Genomic DNA, 22,867 nt, shown 5'->3' on the forward strand with positions numbered 1-22,867 from the left:
AGTTCAATCTTGGGAATATCTTTAATGGCCTTAGTGAAGGTTTTGATTCTCTAACAAGGATTTTCTATGCCAATATTCATGATGTTGATTTTAACAAGATGGAATTCAAACCCATGATAAATAGAGAAAGGTTTCTTCTTAATAGAGAGTTAATTTCAAGGGTCACCGAAATACCCTTAGGCAACGTATGGTTACCTAGATCAAGTGATGAACGTCCATCATATGATGATATCTCTATTGGACTTTGTGGAAAGAAGGTTGTTTGGAGTCAAGGAAAGTTTCCTAATAATGATCTTAGTATTGCTTTAATGGCGTTTGGAAAACTCGGTATCTCTAACCTTTGTCCCTCCACAATTGAGAATTATTGGTGGAGTTATGAGTTTGCGGAATTGGTCTTCTTCCTTGCATCTAGTAATACAAATCTTCATATTTGTGGTTTTATCATCTTTCGAATGATGATGATGACGATGACTTCTCACATCAAGATGTTAGGCTACCCTTGTTTGATTATCCAAATTTGTCGTGATCGTGGACTTGATTTTATTGGAAATTCTCTTGGGGTTCCCAAACTTGTTCGTCCATGTACCTTTCGACGTATAAGGAAAAATGTTCGCAAACAACAAAGAGGTACTCCTCTTGATGTTGAAGACCCTACCACCTTGAGGCTTATTCAAAAGGTTTACAAGGGTGTGTGCATGGTAAATGCAAGAGTAAAGTTCTTAAAATATCAAGTGTCGCTAATTGGAACCCAGTGTCCTGATATCAAGGAAGAGTTGGATTCAATTCAAGCTACTTGGAAATTGTCCGATGATGAAGGTGATGAGTAATGCATCTTCTTATTTCCCTAGTATGTCTTCTTTTTGGTTTAGTTGGAAGAATAACTAGCGTTTTGAATAGCGATAATTGCTACTACACATAAATATTTTTGTTTTCATCTTCTTATGTTTATCTTTTAGGTTTATTGGTTTTAAATTCTAAAAATATTTGGAGGATGATGTTATTGCAGTATTGATCTTTATGATTTTGTGATATTGCAATTGGTCATGGGATATGTATTGTTTGCGTCTGTGAACTTGAAGGTCCCATATGTTGTCAAAAGTAAAGTCGTTCATGAATTGGTATTCATATTGATGAAAGGACGAATGGACTTTTGAAAATTACAAAAGTTATACCTATGCAGTCATTTACTTGATGGAAAATAGGGTAAAATATTTTGTGTGACAAGGATAAAGTCTATTAGTGATGGAAAATAGAATAGATCCTTGTATGTATTACGCGGTATTGATCTTCATTGATCCATTTTGTTATGTATTACCATGAAGGCTCCATTGTGTATCTTATGTTGAGAACCATACAACTAAGTCGATTATTCTTATTGGCTTTGTTGGTTGTTTCATAAGATGCTATATGTTGAGCATTATGAACTAAATTAATCATCTTGGTTGGTTATTTAGTTATTTTCTCCGAAAGTCTTCTTTTGTCGAGCAAAACAATTGACAATTAAATTGATTACTTTCATGATTAGTTTGGTTGTTTGTATTCCAATTAGATTAATTATGGGTTCTATTGTAATTAGTCTAGTTGAGTATTCAATATTTCACAAGTCCTTGTGTTGAGTATATGAACGGCTATACTAATCATGTTCTATTGGTTAATGTAGTCGTATATTCCGTAAGGTTTTCCTTATGTTGAGTATGTGTACGATTAAGTTAGTCATCTCCGTATGATTACCTTAGCCGTAGCTCCGTAAGTTTACTTATGCTGAGGACATTCAATTAAATTGATCCTTCCTATGGTTTTTGGTGTCCATCTAAAAATCCTTATTTTCTTTCGAAATTAAGGTTGCTTTTGTTGTTCTTTCGGGAATGACATCAAATGGGGGAGAGTTATTTTGAACTTGTCTTTAATGGTAATATCTTGAGGGGTGTGCGGATGTGGAATTTTATAGGGGTTATCTTGTATCTTAAAACTCCTTGATGAATGCATTTAGCTTCGGCTTTATGATGCATCTAAATTAAGTTGGTATGTATTTTTCTTTTAGTCTATGAAACGTCTCTTCTCGGAAATTTCATTAGGATCTCGTTCTTGTATCTTTACCAATTTTATTGACAAAAAGGGGGAGAATTAATGTGTAGTTCTACTACATATACATATGGTTTTAGGATCATTGTGTAAGGGGGAGTGGTTTCCATGTGAGATGGAGTATTGACTAACGGGGAGTGATACATATCACCGTAGTATTATTGTTAAAGTCGTGATGCAATTGGACTTTGATGTTACATAATAATACTATGTCACTGTATAATGATGATCGAGAATCTCGATTTCTCTCATTGTTATAGCTACGGATATTCAACAATGGTGATGGTAAACTTACAACCTTTGGGATCATTGGAGTACTTGGAAGGACGAAGATTTCAGGGAACGTTGAAGATTAGACTAAGGAATCGGAGCCACTGAAGTTTATATTTTTTGCATTTCCATATGTATTAATAATTTTGTCACTAAAATTGACAAATGGGGAGATTGTTAGAGCATTTCTCGGTCGACCTCGCATGCGTTTCTATCTCAAGCATGTTTTTTAATGTTAGTGATCAAAACTACGAGTCTTGATTTCTAGTCTACATAGCTAAGTCTCGAACTAGGATAGAAAAGTGCAGTTGAGCTCAAGGACTTCATGGCGATACAACGACGAAGATCTACTCAAGGAACCGTGGAACTTCATCAACAAAAAGGTATGTGGAGACTTGAACTTATCTATCACTCAAAAATCTATCTCTTCAACCTCCTACTTCTTAGAGACAAAAGTCGTATGCTATATAGACTGGATCATACACATTTGATATTCCGAGCCGAGTATATCTCGCCTATCTATATCTCGAAATCATGTGTTGGTAAAGCGTTTCGCTTTGATCGGGTTTATCTTCACCTAATGACGAAAGTCATAATGTTTCAATCAGTTTGAAAATCGCTTTGACGAGAAATAGTGTAACAACTACATAACGTCCTCTAAGAATGTTTCAATGGTTGGAATGTGAGTTTAGGTATACATAACCACTGATGGATATAAGTATGGTATGGTAACACATATGTGCATAAGTCATATTCCTTAATCCGAAGTTTACGAACTTTGTTGGTTGAGAGAAACCGGAGGAATTGGCTTTGCCAAGTCCGTGAACTTAGTTTGCGAACTTAGTCGCGAACTGACGGAAGTTCTCCTACCGAGAATTTCTGCTGGGATTTTTCAAAAACTTGTTTGCGTTAAGTCTGCGAACTCAGTCCGCGAACCTAGTCTGGGAACTGGCGGAACTCTCCTTGCCGAGATTTTCTGCTGAGTTTGGAAAACTCTGCCGGTTTCCTTAAGTCCGCGAACTTGCTTGCGTACTTGAGTGGGTTATGATCTAAAGATGTGCTCTGAACATGAAACTTAAATTACTAAGGAATCCAGCACGCAAATCGTGGCTATAAAGTTCATGAGATGATTCAAACGGAATCGAATCATTTTTGTTTCAATTGTGTCTTGTGTAGTTATATAAGATCTCATAGCATTTGCACAACTCTCTAACTAGTTCATTTGAGTCAATTGAACTAGTTATGGTGAAGAAGAACAAGGTTAATTTGAAATGATCATATGGTTAACCTTTTGGGTTACTATGTTGAACCAACATAACGTACATGTTTGGGAAGGTTTTCACAAACCCAGTAAACATACATCTCAAGTGTGTGTGACAATCTAAGTTTTCGATCTAACGGTTAAGAAATATTAGCTTGAATCTAAATCAGGTTTTCATCTAACGGTGAATATTGATTGCTTTGTAACTAAGGCAAAACCCTGATTTGAAGACTATATAAAGGAGACATCTAGAATTGGGCAAGACTAATCCCCACACGTCTGTGTGATACTAGTGCGCTCGCTAGAGTCTATTCTCCTCTAACCTTTTGTTTTCTTCTCTAAAATCAGGTTAACGACTTAAAGACTTCATTTGGATTGTGAAGCCAGACCGATACTACTTTTATCGTAGTTGTGTGATCTGATTTTGCATCTTCTATCGTACGAGTACAATCTATTGATTAGCGTGAGATCGTGAGAGTTCTTCGATAGGCAAGATAAAGAAGTCACAAACATCTTCGTCTCATTGTTTGTGATTCCTCGACGTCCTCTTGTACATTCAAGTAAGACTGTTGAGAGGTGATTGATTAATCTAGGCTGTTCTTCGGGAATATAAGACCAGATTATCAATTGATTCCTATTCACCTTGATTTCATATCATAATACCGAACAAAAACCTAGGGTTCTTCTGTGGGAGACAGATTTATCCTTTGATAGACTTTTCTGTGTGAGACAGATTTGTTTATTATCAAGTCTGCGATTTTGGGTTGCAGCAACTCTTGGTTATGGGTGAGATCAGCTAAGGGAATCAAGTGCGTAGTATCCTGCTGGGATCAGAGGCGTAGGAGTACAACTGTACCTTGAATTAGTGGCAGACTGATTGGGGTTCAACTATAGTCCAGTCCGAAGTTATCTTGGATTAAGCTAGTGTCTGTAGCGTCTTAATACAGTGTGTGTTCAATCTGGACTAGGTCCCGAGGTTTTTCTGCATTTGCGGTTTCCTCGTTAACAAAACTTTTGGTGTCTTTGTTATTTCATTTTTCGCATTATATTGTTTATCTTTATAATTGAAATAATATAGGTTTTGCGTTAAAGTTTAATCGATTGGAGATCCGAGCTTGTGGTTGTCGATTTCATTGATCAACACTTGGACATTGGTCTTTGGTACCGTACAAGTTATTCCTTGTATTTGATAAAGACTCCCTATTGTTTTTAGCTTGAGTAAAAATAAAATCAAGAGAGAGATATTAACTCCTTGATATACTTTTATCTAGATTGAGTCTGACTGTCTAGTTGATTCTCTAGCAAAGTATTTCGGAGTTAGTCCATACAGATTGCTAAGCGAAATATTGGGTGGTGTTGTTAGACCCCCGCTTTTTCAGGAACAACAACAACAAATCTAGATGGAAGTCTAGAGGAAAGTCTAGGGGGAGATATTAATCCCGGACTATAGGTGTTGTTGAGTGTTGGGCGTGTAAGAAAGTAGGACACTTCAAACGCGATTGTCCGGAAAACAAATGTGCTAGTAATGGTGGAAACAAAGGTAATCAAGAAGAGGTCAACGTAGTTGCAGCTGCGGAACCGGTGAAGTTCCTTGTTGATAACAAGAAGGTGATTATGGAAGGTTTTCTACTACTCTCTGAGGACAAGCAAGATGAGTCTTGGATTATAGACTCGGGAGCTTCCTTCCATGCAATGGGTGATAAGAGTATTATGATCTCTTATAAAGAAGGATATTATGTCCAAGTATTCTTAAGTGAAGGTGAAGTACGCGACATCATTGGTTTGGGTGATGTGATCTTGAAAGTCAACGGTTCGACATGGAAATTGAAGGATGTACGAAACGTTCCAAATTTGAAGAAAACTTGGTGTCTGTGGGCCAAGTTTGTGATGATGACTGTGAAGTTGTGTTAACGAAACACAATTGGAAAGTGAAGAAAGGTGCTATGGTATTATCAAGAGGAGTTAGAGTCGGTACTCTATACCAGACTTCAGATGGAACTACTTTAGCAGTGTTTAGTAGTGGTGAAGACACTAACTTATGGCATAGAAGATTAAGGCACATGAGTGAGAAGAACATGAAGATTCTATGTTTGGGAGGATATCTACCTAAGGTGAAGTTTGTTGATATGAGTTTTTGTGAAGACTGTGTTCTTGGAAATAAAAATAGGTTAGTTTCAGCAGAGGAGGAAGAGACTTGAGAAGTGCAAGACTTGATTTGGTTCACACGGATGTATGGGGACCAATTGATGTTGCATCTCACAACGAGTTCCAATATTATGTAACCTTTATTGATGATCACTCAAAGAAGGTGTGGCTTTATTTCATGAAGAATAAGTTTGAGGTGTATGAAGTGTTTAAGAAGTGGAAATCTTTGGTTGAAACAGAAACTGGTCTGAAGTTGAAGTGTCTAAGGTCAGACAACGGTGGTGAGTATGACAAAACAAAATTTTTACAGTTATGTGCTACAAACGAAATTCGTTTGGAAAGGACAGTTCCAAGTACACCACAGGAGAATGGAGTAGCAGAACGTATGAATTGGATGTTGAATGCATGTGCTAGGTGCATGAGGTTTCAATCTGGTTTGGTCGATACCTTATGGGCACACGCAACAGAGACGGTTGCTTATCTAATTAATAGGAAACCTAGTATTCCATTAGATATGAAGATACTAGAGGAGGTTTGGACCCGCAAAAAGGTAAATCTTTCATATTTGAAAGGTTTTGGTTGTGTTGGTTATGTACATCTTAGTCCCCGTGAGAGTTCTAAGATAGGTGCTCAAGCAAAGAAGTGTATATTTCTTGGTTAGGGAAATGACGCTTTTGGGTATAAACTTTGGGACTACGAGAGTCACAAAGTTATTAGAATTAGAGACGTCACTTTTAATGAGAATGAGTTGTACAAGGACAGGAATAAAACATAAGTTGAAGATGTCGGATCAAGCAACGTCGATAAGGAGTTGTATATCGATATTGATGATGTTTCTGGAAAAAATGTGGTATAAGAAAGGCACGGTGTTGCTGATGGCAGAGAAGTACAAGGTGAAGAGAATTCTGCTGCAGTGGGAGTTACTCTTATAGTTCCACAAGAAGTACGGAGATCATCAAGAACTCCAAAACCAAACCCAAGGTATGCTCTGAATTATCTATTACTTACGGATGGAGGTGAACCTGAAGATATTAAAGAAGCACTAGCGATTGATGATTCAGGCAAGTGGCAACTTGCTATGGAAGATGAGATGAATTCACTTGAGGAGAATGACACTTGGGTTTTAGTAAAATTACCAAGAAGTAAGAAGGCGTTGCATAATAAGTTGATTTATCGGATGAAGTCTAAAGCAAATGGAGATATTCGCTACAAGGTGAGGTTGGTTGTGAAAGGTTTCCAGCAAAAACCTGGTGTTGATTACAACGAGATATTTTCTCCAGTTGTTAAGATGACTACTATTCGAGTAGTGTTAAGTCTAGTGGCTTCTGAAAATCTCTACCTTGAATAGTTGGATGTGAAGACAGCTTTTCTTCATGGTGACCTAGATGAAGAAATTTACATGAAACATCCAGAAGGATTCATAGTAAAAGGCAAGGAAGAAATGGTGTGCAAACTAAAGAAGAGTTTGTACGGTTTAAAACAAGCCCCGAGACAGTGGTACATGAAGTTTGATAACTTCATGCATAGAGGTGGTTACTCACGGTGTAATGCAGATCATTGTTGTTACTTTAAAATGTGCGGTTCTGACTACATCATATTATTACTGTATGTGGATGATATGTTGGTTGCCGGAACATCTCTACAAGAAGCTGAGAATTTGAAGAAGCAATTAGAAAGTGAGTTTGCTATGAAAGATCTTGGTAAAGCAAAGCAGATTCTTGGTATGAGGATCATAAGAGACAGAGCTAAGAGTGCACTTATGCTTAGTCAGGCTGAATATATTGAACGAGTGTTGAAAAGGTTCAAAATGGAGAATGCTAAACCAGTTAGTTCTCCACTTGGAAGTCAAATTCGTCTTTCAAGTATACAGTGTGCGAAGACAAATGAAGAAAAGGAGTACATGGCTAACGTACCATATTCTTTGGATATTGGGAGTCTAATGTATGTTATGGTGTGCACGAGACCGGATATTTCACACGCAATGGGAGTAGTGAGTAGATATGCAAGCAACCCAGGAAAACAACATTGGGAAGCTGTCAAGTGGATTCTTAGGTATTTGAGAGGTAAACAAACGTACTATTGTGTTATGGAAAAGGTGGTTTTATCTTGAGGGGTTATGTGGATGAAGACTTCACAGGTGATGTAGATAAAAAGAGAAGTACGACCAGTTATGTTTATACTATGGGGTCAGCTGCAGTGAGTTGGAACTCACGTTTACAGAAGTTGGTGACATTATATACTACGGAAGCGGAGTACGTAGCAGTAACAGAAGGGAGCAAGGAGATGATTTGGTTACGAGGTTTGTTAGATGAGTTAGGAAAGGAACAACAGATAGTGTTCTGTTTAGCGACAGTCAAAGCGCTATACATTTAGCCAAGAACTCATCCTATCATGCTAGGACGAAGCATATAGATATTTTTTATCATTTCATTCGGGATCTCTTAGAAGAAGGAGAGTTGAAGCTCGAGAAGATTCCTGGTTTGAAGAATCCGGCGGGCATGATTACCAAGGGAGTTACATAAGACAATCTAAATCTCTGCAAGGCTTTAGTTGGTCTCTCGGAATGAGGATCTGGGAAGGGAGCTGCACTAACAAGAAAGTTGTTTTAGCACCGTTGATTAATATTTTTGATTGTGGTTGTAGTAATGAGGATTCGTTTCAGACTTGTGAAGGAAATGGAATTTTAGATTTAATAAAACTATATATACAGAAATATTAACAATGGGCGAGAGGTACTGGGACTAAGGATTTGGTTGAATTCACTACACAGGGTTCATTCATATATTCTTTGACAAATAAAACTCAATAAAATTAACATGGACTCTGATTTTGCCAAGATAGATTCTCAAAAAATCGATTGTAAGTCCTAAGCATGATGTATCAAAACACCTAAGCTAAGCATACATCATCAAATTAAATAACAACCAATTAATTCAAATCATATTTCAATTTTAGATTAATGCAAAAGTCATAAAAAAAGAATAAAATAAATTACCCCAAGGATGAAATTCAGCCTCCTCCGTCGTCCCAGTGTTGGGTTTTAGCTCCTCATAATGAAAACACGCTCAAAATATATTTTTACAGCTCAAATGGTGTTTACAATGGAGAGAAAAGGAGAAAATGGTGTAAAACTGTAATCTGCGACGCACAAACACAAGTGTTGCTGATATTTAGACTGCACTGCGACCCACGGCTGTACGTCTTAGACACTGTTGATAAACCACTGTCCTTGCGAGTGTGTTCTTCGTGTTTTTGATGTTATTCATCATCAGCAGCAGTGGAAACAGAGTTTCATCAACTCTTGATTTCTGCTTCTTTGGACCTTCTCTCGACCCCAAACTCTCGACACCCATTCTCTGTGATACCAGAAATCTATTTATACTCCTCAGCCTCATTTAATCACGCCATAACTCAAGATAATTCTCTCTTTACTCGGCTTAAAGAGAAAATATTTTTTGGATATTTTCTTTCTTTAATTAGCTCTCCACGCGCTGAAATGATGTATAAACACTCCAAACATGATCTTACACGCTGTAGAATTGATTCGACACTCTCCAAACACATGAGTACACGTCTAAATTTGATGTGATCGTGTGATATTCATTTCTTGAACGTGCTTCCTGATTTCTTGATTGCGATGATTCCAGCCAATTATGATCGATCCTAACACCCAAAATGTCTTCCTCTATCCATATCACAAATACCCATTGAAAATCAGAGGTTTAATCGAACTCTAACCCCTCCAAAAATCGATCGACCCAACTGCCAGTGAGAAGAAATATTTTTCCACCTTTTTCCAAAATTTGAATTATGAGAAGAAAAGTGTCCTCCCCCTAATCCTGTACGGGTGTCCCTTTAGCAATTGGGGTGGAAATAGTAATTTTGGGGTGGAAATAGTAATTTTTCTGGGTTCCTCCGGTACATTTTTGGGACGCTTCCGGTGCATTTCTGAGGCGCCTACGATACATTATCCTGGGGTGTAAAACACTACTTTTCGAGCTCATTTCGCCGCAAAGGCTTATTTCTCTAAAAACATCTACAAAAACACAAAATAACACAATAAGTACTTAATCGAGTCTAACAATACAGAATATTGAGAACAAAATAGACACATAAATGCGTCTATCAAATATCCCCAAACTTATTATTTGCTAGTCCTCGAGCAAAACTAATAAAAAATAAATAAAACCTAGTTAATCTCGGGAGGGTTTACCAGAGGTGTGCCCACAAAACCATTACTTCTAATTGGTCACAAGTATCCAAAGATCTACGAGGACATACATATTCTCAACCTATATCCAAGTAACTAGAATGCCAGAGAAATTAAGGGTGTCAGCTCTAAAGCTAACTGAAGAAAAGGAGAGACACATCCACACGACTGCTAGATAAAGAGATATCCGCTACACAGCTAGATAAACATTGTAAGATGCGTCCGCTGCTTTTTAGCTGGATAAGATTAGGAGAGAGATAAAAATGAGAGTGACATCTGCTACACAGCTGGACTAATTACGTGTGATGAATTAAACCAGTGCTAGAAAGATTTTGTGCCAGATTGAAAGCAGACTAACAAAGCAACCAAAATGCATCTTTCTTCGTCTCTCTCACAGTGCTCAGTAGAAACAACGCCTTCTTCGGTCTTCAACTGTTGATGATAAACTCTCGAACCTCATATAACCTTGACAATTAACTCTTCTCTTCGATTTCTTGCTTGACTTATAAATTTCTTCTTCCCTATGGCCTTATTGAACAAAAAGAACGTAATAATGTTTTTTTTTTCATTTTTTTTTCTTTGGAAAACAAAAAATTACAAGACAAAAATTTACATGGCCATGAGAGAAGGACTTTCAAAACTTGGATCTTCGCAACTTGTGATGTCTTGGTATCATGGATTCTAACAAATTATATCATTTGCTCTTATAACTTCAACTTTGATTTTTGAATTATTCTCTTCTATTGTTGCTTCTAAACCTAAAACGTCTTCACTTTCTTCATATATTTTGATGTCGCTCCGCTTGTTGATGATGATAAGTTTCTACTGAGAGAGTCGCAATCCAGTAACTAAGACTACATTGTGAGGTTGCTTTTTCTTTCTGGAATTTCCCTGAACTACTTGCCTTTCCATCATGTATGGTTAGGTCCATCACGGTTACCCTCTAAAAGGAACAAGTTCTCTCCTAAATTTCAAGGATCTCAATGTCTTTTTCTCTAATGTCTCAAAAGGTTGTTATCCCTAGCATTCCAATTTCTATCTTTTCGGCGAGAAACAATATGTAAACTTAGATAACCGGATACCATGTGACGCTAGAAGTTTTAAAAGTGCAACTAAAAAGTTTTTCCCCACCCCAAACTGAAATCTAACATTGTCCTCGATGTTCTAAAGATAAAATTAAAAGCATGAACAAGGAGAAACTGTTACCACTTGAAGAAAAAGAGTTAAGGAAAGATATTACCGTCTTGCATGAGATTGGGTTACCTCCCAAGAAGTGCTAAGTTTAAAGTCTTCAGCCAGACTTAGGAAAGGATTAGTCAGCTCGAACCATAAAATAACAGTCGAAATAACTGTGGGTCTTCAAAACTAAATAGAGCTGACCAAAGGAAACTGCAATGAACCAATAAAGTGAACAAGACTAGCATGCCCTTACTTAGTTTCCTGATTAAGAAATTTATATCTAATTTTGGTTCAGGTTCTATGAAAGGGTCTAAATAGAAAATTTTCATTTGCTGTGTTTCTTCATAGGTGGGATCCGAATCATTAGGTCCTAGAGTCTGGAAAAACTCAAATATGATCTTAGAAGCGCACAATAATAACCTAAATAAATGAGGATCCTCTAAGTCAATAAGATTTGACTTACAAAATTGACCACAATGAGAGTAGTGGTCACTCTTAAGAAAATGTGTCGATTCTAATTTCCTAAAGCATTTAGGTTTAGTCTCACAACTTAATATTCGACACATTTGAAATATAAGCGTTCCCACATTTGGAAGAAAACTATTTGGTGGGAAAACAAAATCAATCTTGGTATTATTTCCTGGGTTAACCACATCAACCAGAGGATGGGTTTCTAACAGTTGAGACTCTTGTTGGATATCATTAGGTTCTGGAAAACGAGTATGAAGATAATCTTGTAAGATGGTTGAGGCATTGATGTCAAGTCCCAAGTGAGGGACCTTACTAAGAGTTAAAGCACATGGAGGATGATACTCACCCCCAAACTTAGAGTTTTCAATGTCTCTAGATAGACTAGTCACAACTTCCCTAATTTGTAGGTCATCAGATTCTTGAAAATGGGCAATTGATTCTTCTAAGTTGTAATCTTGCGGTGCATCCTCACTCACCTCTACGAGTTCATCTAAGACTATTGTTTCTAAATTGTATAACTCTAAAACATTATTCTCAGGATAAACCGGTTCCTCTAAACCTTTCTTGGTTTCGTAAACAGGACATACTACATCGTCTGAAACGGGGGTATCTCTAGTCAAATCCTCGTCCTTTTGAATAGGTGAATAATTTTTAAAGTTATTAGGATCTGAACCACAAATAATATAATCATTATAAGGCTCAACTGGGGTAACAAATTCCTGATCACTATTCCCACACATTTCCGATTCTTCATCAGCACTATCTTCATCTTCATAATATAATTTTTGACATTTAATAATTCTCAATCTTTGTTCCAAACTAGGCGGTCTATTTTTATAATACTTCTCGTAGATCGTTAGAGGTGATTCATCTCTAACCGTTGGAACATCCTAATGTCGTTTCCCTTGCATATATTCACCAAGAGTCATTTTCGAAGACGTCTCTTGATAACGAGAATTTCTACTCATATATTATCGTAACGTCATTTCAGGTGGCGTCTCCTGAAAAGGATTCATCACCGAAGAAACACAAACTACAGAGGAAGTCTACACAACCACAAACAAGGATGACTCGACCAAATCAAACCTATAAAATCTAGCAAACAAAAATCATGATGGCTCCACTTAGATTGTTTCTAGACCAGCTTCTATCTTTCGAAAGGGAATTCGTTGCAATTTGAGGAAACCCCTCTGGAATCAATTTGAGTCAAAGTAAGTTGAATAGAGGCGACGGAAGCTTAGTAGAGCTTTGATACCCAGGGCCTCACCGCATTAGGCGGCGCAGTCACGCATTCAACTCACAGGAACCATCATGAACTTCAAGGTGTGCTTAAGAAAGTAACCAATATCCTTCGAAATTTATTCCTAATAAGCGCGTTACCCTATCGGTCTTGTTCTAGTCAAGTTTTAAGCTTGGGTTCGCGTTAGGTTTCGTTTTCCTAAGGCGGGCAAGAAGGGAGCGGTGATGAAATCCGAACCCTTATCTTGTATTGGCCAGGCCTTGCCCTTTAATAGGAATTTAAAAACCGTCCAAATTCGTTCTCAATCAATGAATCACCTTAAGGAATACAGTAACTCGCTTACAGGAGATTCGCGATTGTTTCGATGGACTTACCTCTCGTACCAGACAGGGGATGAACCGTTGAAGTCGACTCGGGCCACGACTCCTATGTCATGTACGAACCCGAGGGGCCGAGACGATATAGTAATCGTCGTCCTTCCTTATACACAGTTTGTATTTTTTTTTTTTAATATAACCCTTCTGTAGGGTTTAAAATTAAAATAAATTGTCCAAAGTCCAGTCCAATGAAAAGAAATACAAATAATAACAATAATAATTACAAAAAAATAAAATAAAATGGAAAGTCTCTTAAAAAAATATAAAAAAAATCTGTCTCTCTTTTTTTTTCTCTTTCTCTTTTTTCTTTATTTTTTTTTGCTTTGTCTTTTTTCCTTCTCTTTTAGCTTTAAGCTTTGATTCCAAGGTCTTTAGTATCCAACTTCAAACCTGTAATACAAAGACACAACCAAAGAGACGTAAAAAGAACAAATGGAATAATAAATAATAAAAAAACCTAAAAATTCTACCTAAGCACAAATCCGCGTCGGCGGCGCCAAAATGATTAATATTTTTGATTGTGGTTGTAGTAATGAGGATTCGTTTCAGACTTGTGAAGGAAATGGAATTTTAGATTTAATAAAACTATATATACAAAAATATTAACAATGGGCGAGAGGTACTGGGACTAAGGATTTGGCTGAATTCACTACACAGGGTTCATTCATATATTCTTTGACAAATAAAACTCAATAAAATTAACATGGATTCTGATTTTTCCAAGATAGATTCTCAAAACATCGATTGTAAGTCCTAAGCATGATGTATCAAAACACCTAAGCTAAGCATACATCATCAAATTAAATAACAACCAATTAATTCAAATCATATTTCAATTTGATATTAATGCAAAAGTCATAAAAAAGGAATAAAATAAATTACCCCAAGGATGAAATTCATCCTCCTCCGTCGTCCCAGTGTTGGGTTTTAGATCCTCATAATAAAAACACGCTCAAAATATATTTTTATATCTCAAATGGTGTTTACAATGGAGAGAAAAGGAGAAAATGGTGTAAAACTGTAATCTGCGACGCACAAAAAGCGTCACAGAATGAACGATAAAACACAAGTGCTATTGATATTTAGACTGCACTGCGACCCACGGCTGTGCGTCTTAGACACTGTTGATAAACCACTGTCCTTGCAAGTCTGTTCTTCGTGTTCTTGGTGTTCTTCATCATCAGCAGCAGCGGAAACAGAGTTTCATCAACTCTTGATTTCTGCTTCTCTGGACCTTCTCTCGACCCCAAACTCTCGACACCCATTCTCTGTGATACCAGAAATCTATTTATACTCCTCAGCCTCATTTAATCACGCCATAACTCAAGATAATTCTCTCTTTACTCGGCTTAAAGAGAAAATATTTTTTGGATATTTTCTTTCTTTAATTAGCTCTCCACGCGCTGAAATGATGTATAAACACTCCAAACATGATCTTACACGCTGTAGAATTGATTCAACACTCTCCAAACACATGAGTACACGTCTAAATTTGATGTGATCGTGTGATATTCATTTCTTGAACGTGCTTCCTGATTTCTTGATTGCGATGATTCCAGCCAATTATGATCGATCCTAACACCCAAAATGTCTTCCTCTATCCATATCACAAATACCCATTGAAAATTAGAGGTTTAATCGAACTCTAACCCCTCCAAAAATCGATCGACCCAACTGCCAGTGAGAAGAAATATTTTCCGGCCTTTTTCCAAAATTTGAATTATGAGAAGAAAAGTGTCTTCCCCCTAATCATGTACGGGTGTCCCTTTAGCAATTGGGGGTGGAAATAGTAATTTTAGGGTGGAAATAGTAATTTTTCTGGGTTCCTCCGGTACATTTTTGGGACGCTTCCGGTGCATTTCTGAGGTGCCTCCGGTACATTATCCTGGAGTATAAAACACTACTTTTCGAGCTCATTTCGCCGCAAAGGCTTATTTCTCTAAAAACATCTACAAAAACACAAAATAACACAATAAGTACTTAATCGAGTCTAACAATACAGAATATTGAGAACAAAATAGACACATAAATGCGTCTATCAACCGTCAATCCAAAGTTGAAGAAAAGGAGAATTGAAGACAATAAATGAGTCTTCAAAGTGGGAGATTGTTAGTTATTGAATACTAATTATTACTCCCTCCGTCCAATTTTACTTGCTTAATTTGGATTTTGCAAAAACTTGAAAGAAATTCAAATTAGTTCCACATACACCATCGATCTTTCAAATTATTTGTTTAATATACTAGTTTTTGTTTCTTTCTTGATAATTAGAAAATTTTAATAGGAAATATACCAATTTTTTGGTACAAATTTGTTAAAAAAAACACAATTTTGGCAAGTAAAGTTGGACGGAGGGAGTATTTCCCAAAGTTAGCCGTGGTTATTTAGGGAAGGGGTTTCCTAAACCGGCTAGAATTCTTGGTGGCCAAGTTTGTAACCTATATAAATAGGTAATTAGGCCTTGTAGAATTATATTGTTTAGAAAACGATTAAGAGATCAGTGAGGGATTTCTTGTATAGCTTTTCGGGATAAAGCTAGGGTTTTCGTTGTGAAAGCATATTGGTGAGGAACAAGAGACAAGGTTATCGTCTCGGATAATTGTTGTTGTGTAACCAAGGGTTTGCTGGGATTCACACGACGTTGTAACCGTGTTTCTTCATAGTGGATTTGAGTTGGTGCGGCTCAAAGTGGACATAGACAATATATACAAGTTGTATGTATTGGTCGAACCACTATAAATCTTGTGTCTTGTGAGTTGATTTATCTTTCTCGTATTATTATAGTTGCTTGTGCTTGGTTTACTTATTATTCATCATAATATCTCAAGATCCGTTATTCCGCGGTTGTCAGTGATTCCATAAGAAAATCCTGACAGTTAGTTGGGCCGTGATGACATCTGGATATTGTCAAAATGGTTATCCGAGAGAAACTCTGGCCTTGTTTAGGAAGATGCAGTCATTGGATTTAAAGCCAAATTTTGCAATTTTAGTGAGTGTTCTTTCTGCTTGTGCACAATTAGGAGCTTTTGATCATGTTAGTTGGATCCGATAGTTTCCTCAGCTTTGATTGATATGTATGCACAATGTGGTTAACAATAACATTAGTATGGCTATGCAAGTATATGATTCGTCAGAGTTTAGAAGAATGAGAAGGAGAAGGGTTAAACGTGTGGGAGGAGAAGAGTTAAACGTGTTCCAGGGTGCAGTTCAATTGAGGTTGATGGTATTGGGAGGAGATGGTTACAGAGATAAAGAAACTTGGGTATTCACCAGAGACGAAGGGGGTTGTGTTTGATGTTGAAGAAGAAGAAAAATAAACTATCGTTGGTTATCACAGTGAAAAATTGACTGTTGCATTTTCCATTTGGGTTTATTTGCAAAGAACCATGTTCAGTTCTTCGCATCATGAAGAATATTCGTATTTGTAGTGACTTCCATTCTGCAATTAAACTTGTTTCTAAGGTTTTTAAAAGGAAGATTGTGATTAGAGATCGTAGACACCTTCATCACTTTGAAGATGGATTTAGTTCTTGTAATGACTACTGGTAATCAATACCTGCTATTTAAAATTGTGCATTGATTATTCTTTCTTGAAAGCCGAAAAGAAAATTTTCTTAGGAGGGAAAAAACTGTAAAGCATAACTATCATAAGAAGGTACATCGTATTGACAAGAAATCAAGTTAGCTCAAAAAACTGTAAAGCATAACTCTGAAGGAAGTATACACTGACTATGTGAAGGCCGGAAACCTTATGCTTTAGAAGAAGTCGAGAAACGTAAGCTCACACTAGAAAAGTTCGTTCTACTAATTCATGATCTAACAACACAGAAGATCGACGGAGATCAGTTCAGTTTCCAAGAATTAAAAGATCTTGTGTAATTTAGGTAGTTTTCTAGACAAGTCAAATATCTAGCTAATTTCCTAGTATTCATATTCTAGTTAATTAGGATACATATTATAGGGAACAATATAATATCCTATATTAATTATTCATACTCTATAAATATAGAGTCTCAATGTAATTGTTAATCATCTCAAAATGTTATGACGATCAATATTATTATTCACCCTACGGGGTTGCTTGTGGACGTAGATCGAGTTGACCGAACCACGTTAAACATCGTCTCCATTACTATTCCGGTATGTAGATCATTTTATTTCTTGGAAAATGAATTGATCTCCGCCGATCTTCTGTGTTGTTTGATCTCCGTCGATCTTATGATACTTTGAGTTTTGATCACTTCATCTTGACTTTGACTTAAGTTTGAATGGTCTTCACTTCACGTGCCATGTATAGCATGGTCACTTGACTTAATCTTCATTTCACGTGCTTGACTACACGGTTACTTGATTTAGTCTTCACTTCATCATATGGTTGCCTCGGTCCTTTTCTGCACCTCGACTACTTGTTTGTACCTGCTATATATTCTAATAATACTAAGTGATAATTTTTCTAGATAGGTTCTTAAGCCCCTCACTTGGTCAAAGAAAAATGCTCCGAACTAAGATTAAATTAAATCTATTCGAATAAACTGATTTAGACCTTTTAACAAGTGCACTTATTTAGTTTGGCTGAAAAAATAAGTAATTTAACATGAAGCAGCATGACTATCAGAAGGTACATGTGTTGACAAGGAATCAAGTTAGCCCGAAAAATGTAAAGCATAATTCGAAAGTAAGAATGCAAGGAAGTATATACAATGATTATGTGAGGGCCGAAAACCTTCTGCTTTAGAAGAAGTCGAGAAACGTAAGCTCACACCAGAAAAGTTCATTCATAAGTATCGTATTTGGCTTGTCTTCTAGACTCCTAAAAATGATTTCAAGTTTTCTTTAATAAATTCGAATGGATACAAATTTTATCTTGTCAATTTCATCACAGTGTGGTGGTTGGTTTAGGCTCATAAATAAAAATCTAGCTAGTGGTTTTTTACGGGTTTCTTCATGAGTCTTTCTTTTAACTTAGGTGAACCAGAAATGGCTATTTCTCATGTACTAAGTTGTTTCTTCTTTTAAGAAATGGAGGTCCTTTTCCTTAAAAGAAAATGTTAAAAGCATTAATTCTAATAAAAACAACACGTCTCTTGAAAAGTAGGCATTAAGATCGTAGACGGATTTTTACAGTCTGATTTGTTTGCCTAAATACAATGGTTGAGCGGTGAGGCCGGGATTTCAAAAAGACCAGGTTAGCCTGGGCCTGATCCGGTCTGGCCAGTATATCCAGGCCAAAGCCTGAACCGTGCTAAATTAGGCCAGGCCAGTCACAGGCTCAAGACAGGCCCAAGCCTGGCTGTGATATCCAACCTGTTAGCCAGTTATGGCCTGTATACAGTTAGTCGACAGACGACACTATATACATTAGTTGTCAAAAAATGATACTGTGGAGGCTCGAACCCTGAACGTTTCTCTTGTACCACATGTTGATCTACCATTGAGCCGGTACAGGTTAGTTGGCGATTTACGGACCACATTCATATATAACTCCGTTAATGATTCCTTGGTCAACTTTTATAATCATTAGTATAAAACACATCATGGCTAAGTTTGTTTTTGTTAGTGGTGGTCAGGATTTGTCCTGACAAAGATAAATCAAGGGCTGTGGTTCTTGTGACCATCCCCTATAACTCGCACGTGCGTCGTTAATTCTAATATTATGAAAGAAAAATGAACACTCAAGTCAAGATATGTAATTTCAAAAATTATAACGAGGAGATTCGAACTCATGATCTGTTGTGTCATAAGAGTGGCCTCCAACAACTGTTCCACTTTGGTTGGAATTAATAGAAAAGATAAATCAACAACGGTGGTTTGTTCAACTTAAATACCATAATTTCTTTATTAATTAGTGTTTCACTAATTGCACATAATAAATAATCTATTCATTATAAAGTGATTATAAAGTGTTTTATTAATTTGTATTTCACTAATTGCTTATAATAAATGACTAATTATGTTTTAGTTATAAATATTTTCTTAATTAGTTATTAAAATAAGTTTAATCATAATTAATTTATTATAATATATATTTCTATTAATAAGTAATTTTGATAAATAATATCTAGACATTTTTGGCGACAATGAGTAGTAGAAGAGGTGGAGGCCGAAAGATTACTGGTGGTTAAGGGCGTAGCCAAGCACAATTATATTTATTTTCGTTCTTTTATTGTAAAATGGGATACAAAGTCCATTTTTCACAATGTATCCAACTTGCCAAAAAAAATTTCTCCCTATTTCCTCAAAATTCTGGCTCCGCCCATGATTTGTGGTGGAAGAAGTAGTGACGGTGAGTGCTGGTGAGTAGTGATGGACTATATTAATTTTATGTTGTCTTTACAACATCGATAACATCGTAGTGTGGAAGATGTGGTTGGTTGTTTTTAACACTTTTGATAAATGAAGGTACCATATATTTCAGGGATGATATCATACAAGACAATATTTTCATGATCGTAATTGGATCACCAAAATGGTACCCCTGTTATCTTTGGTACTATATCGTGTGATCATGATTTTTTAATATTAAAATAAAATTGATTGCAATACAAAAAAGAATATATACACAGAAAAAATAATAAAACTAATCAATTGACGACATTTTGTTCAATCTAAACCTCATACATGGAATTTGTGATTGAAAATTAGAATTACGTCCAACAACCTACAGGGATGGGCGGCAGTGATGGTGGCAGTGGTGGAGTCAAAAATTGACATTGAGGAGGCCTACTTTTAAAAAAAAAACATGTAAACTTTGGTGGACTAAACCATAAATATATATGAACAAAGTACTATTTAGAAAATAAACTAAAAAATTTATGTAGTTATTAAAAATTTAAGGGATTAGAGCCAGGTTAGTCAACCTTTAGCTCTGCCACTAGGTGGTGGTGGATAAGAAAAATGGATTCATATAGTTTTATGGTGGTGGCAGGTATCGGTGAACAAAAATATATTATGCTAATTTCGTAACGCCAATATGTAACGTTATATTATAAAGTATATAAAACGTGGTTGATCATTCTAATGTTAAAATAAACTCGATAAAAAACATGTCCATTTTAAAAAATTGGTGGAGTCAATTGCCATGTTATGTAATAACTAAACGAACGACACGAATCAAGATCATAAAATATGAAATTATTTATTATCGATTTGTCTATGTAAAGAGTGGTCAGGATTTGTCCTTGGCAAAGATAAATTTACCGTTGGGGTTTGTTCAACTTAACCATTTTTAATTTTTTATTAATTAGTGTCTCATTGATTGTTCATAATGATTAATTAAATTTCTATTATAAATGTCCCTTTCATAATCTAACATAAATACATAATTTTATTAGTAAATAATTTTACTAAAAAGTATTAACAAACGGTGGCGGGTGTTTATGAATGGTGGAGGCGGTAACATTACTATTAGTGGAAAAAATAGTGGCGGTGGATGGTTTTTATGGTGGTGGGTGTTGGTAATAGCAGTGGATAGTCATAGTTTTTGCTTTTTAGTGAGTTTTATTGACCAAGTAAAAAAAAAATCTTCACAAAACATGCAACATTGTATTATGAAAGATGTACTTGGTGGTTTTTAGCACGATTGATAAGGACAAAAACCAATTATTTCGAGGATGATACCGGAACGTATAAGACAATATGATCATGACTGTTGGATCACCGAAATAGTATCCGCATTATATAAAGGCAATTGATGTACCTGCGTAAGAGAACATTATTGCTCTCTCAAGTACTATTACATTCTTTTTCCTGAAAGACCATCAATGTCGAGTTGTTTCGCGACAACTACCTACAAAGACAACAACGTACTTTCACTCAATTCCCGATATAAAACCTTATTGACTGAGAAAATGTATTTACATTCTAAAATATTTATTTGAAAATTATGTTTGTTCATCAAAATCATCATAAAAAACTCTAAATCATAAATCTAAATTTTGCATCCGATGTCTATAGAATATTTTTTATATTTTACATTCTCAAATCATGCGACCTCTTGATTACAAATCAACAATATCAAATTGAGGATCAATATGTATAGGTTTTATTCACTGGATTAGAAGGTATAGTAGATACAGATGGGTAGATCACACAAAGCAGAACATGACTGAGAATAGTTTAATAATTTGGTCAAGAAATAAGGTCAAAATTTTAAGATTAACTTTCTATAGGACTAATTAGATCGGCTTCGATAGGAGCCGATTAAAATATGGATTAATAATAATTTCTACGTAAGACAATTGCAAAACATATTTTGGCTAACTCTGCCTATGTAAAGAGTGGTCAAGATTTGTCCTTCCTCAATTGCTATATTATGTGAGAAGAATGTGATACCTAAGATTGAGGTACAATTCAAATCTATTAGATTCATTCCATTTACAACTGGACGCCTTGAGAAAAACTGACGTGTTGTTATTAATTAAGGAAATAAATATAGTTTCCTTAGTTACAACACATTTCCCATATTCTATTACAATTTTAAAACCCTTATCATCTAAAACACCACAACAACCAAGATTTTTACAGATTTCCGAAACATGAAGAACTTCATTCAAAGTGAGAGTCTTGCCAGAAGTGAGCTTGAGCCCAACTTTGCTTTTTCCTACCCGAAGCTGCAGATGAGTTACCCATACAGAGTTTCTCGCCTTCCCCTACCTTATTATGAGAGGTGAACATATCTCTGTTTCCACAGACATGTTTGGTAGTACCAGAGTCTACCCACCAGTCTCTCACATTTGTTACCAAATTTAATTCAGACACCGTTCCAGAAAATTCATCTTCGTTATTTTCAACCAAATTAACATTATTTTTCTTTTTAAGGTCCTTACGGTTTCTACAGTGAACCGCCATATGCCCAGGATTTCCGCAAGCATAGAAATCACCCTTAAGGCCAGAAGCAGTGTCCGGAGTATTTGGATATAGTAACTTAGACCCGATGTAAGACTTATGTTTTTTTTTTTAAGTTTTTCCACAATCTATTTATTTAATAAAAATGAACATTGCAAATACATAACATCAACAAAAATTGGACAGATTGCGTTTGACAATAATGGCTACTGATGGTCCGGAAACGACAAAAGAAAGGAATTGTTGGGATATACAACAGATTACTTGATACGAATGAATGAGGTATAACTATTTCGATTCTGATATCACATAAAGTTCACAGTAGAAGATGACATCAAGTTTAAAGTTAGTAACAAACATACAAAGTATTGTGCCCAGCAGTTTGTCTTAACAAAGGCGTTGATAACTTCAAAATTCTTGGACATTTTGTCACTTCTATATGTTTACCTTCACTTGGAATGCAATATGGCAACACATTACCTCATAAAGAACCTTGAACACATATTGTACTCCCTGATCCTATTTCAAATTAATAGGTTGTCAATAGACCCTTTACCAAAAGTTGACATCTTCTACGTTGAATGTTTATAAAAAAAAAATTATGGTGTTGTGGATCGTTGCTTTCTAAGATTGTAGTTTTCAAAATTGGCCTCTTCAAGTCCCACGGCTTTCTCAGTTTATATATCCTGTTTGTTTTTAACATTTTAGTTGAAGATTCAATTGCAGAGGTTCGCATATGTACAATCCCTTCGAAAAGGTAATGGGTACCACATTTTAAACATTGTCAT

This window comes from Papaver somniferum, chromosome 3, assembly GCF_003573695.1.
Source record: "Papaver somniferum cultivar HN1 chromosome 3, ASM357369v1, whole genome shotgun sequence".
NCBI lineage: Eukaryota > Viridiplantae > Streptophyta > Magnoliopsida > Ranunculales > Papaveraceae > Papaver > Papaver somniferum.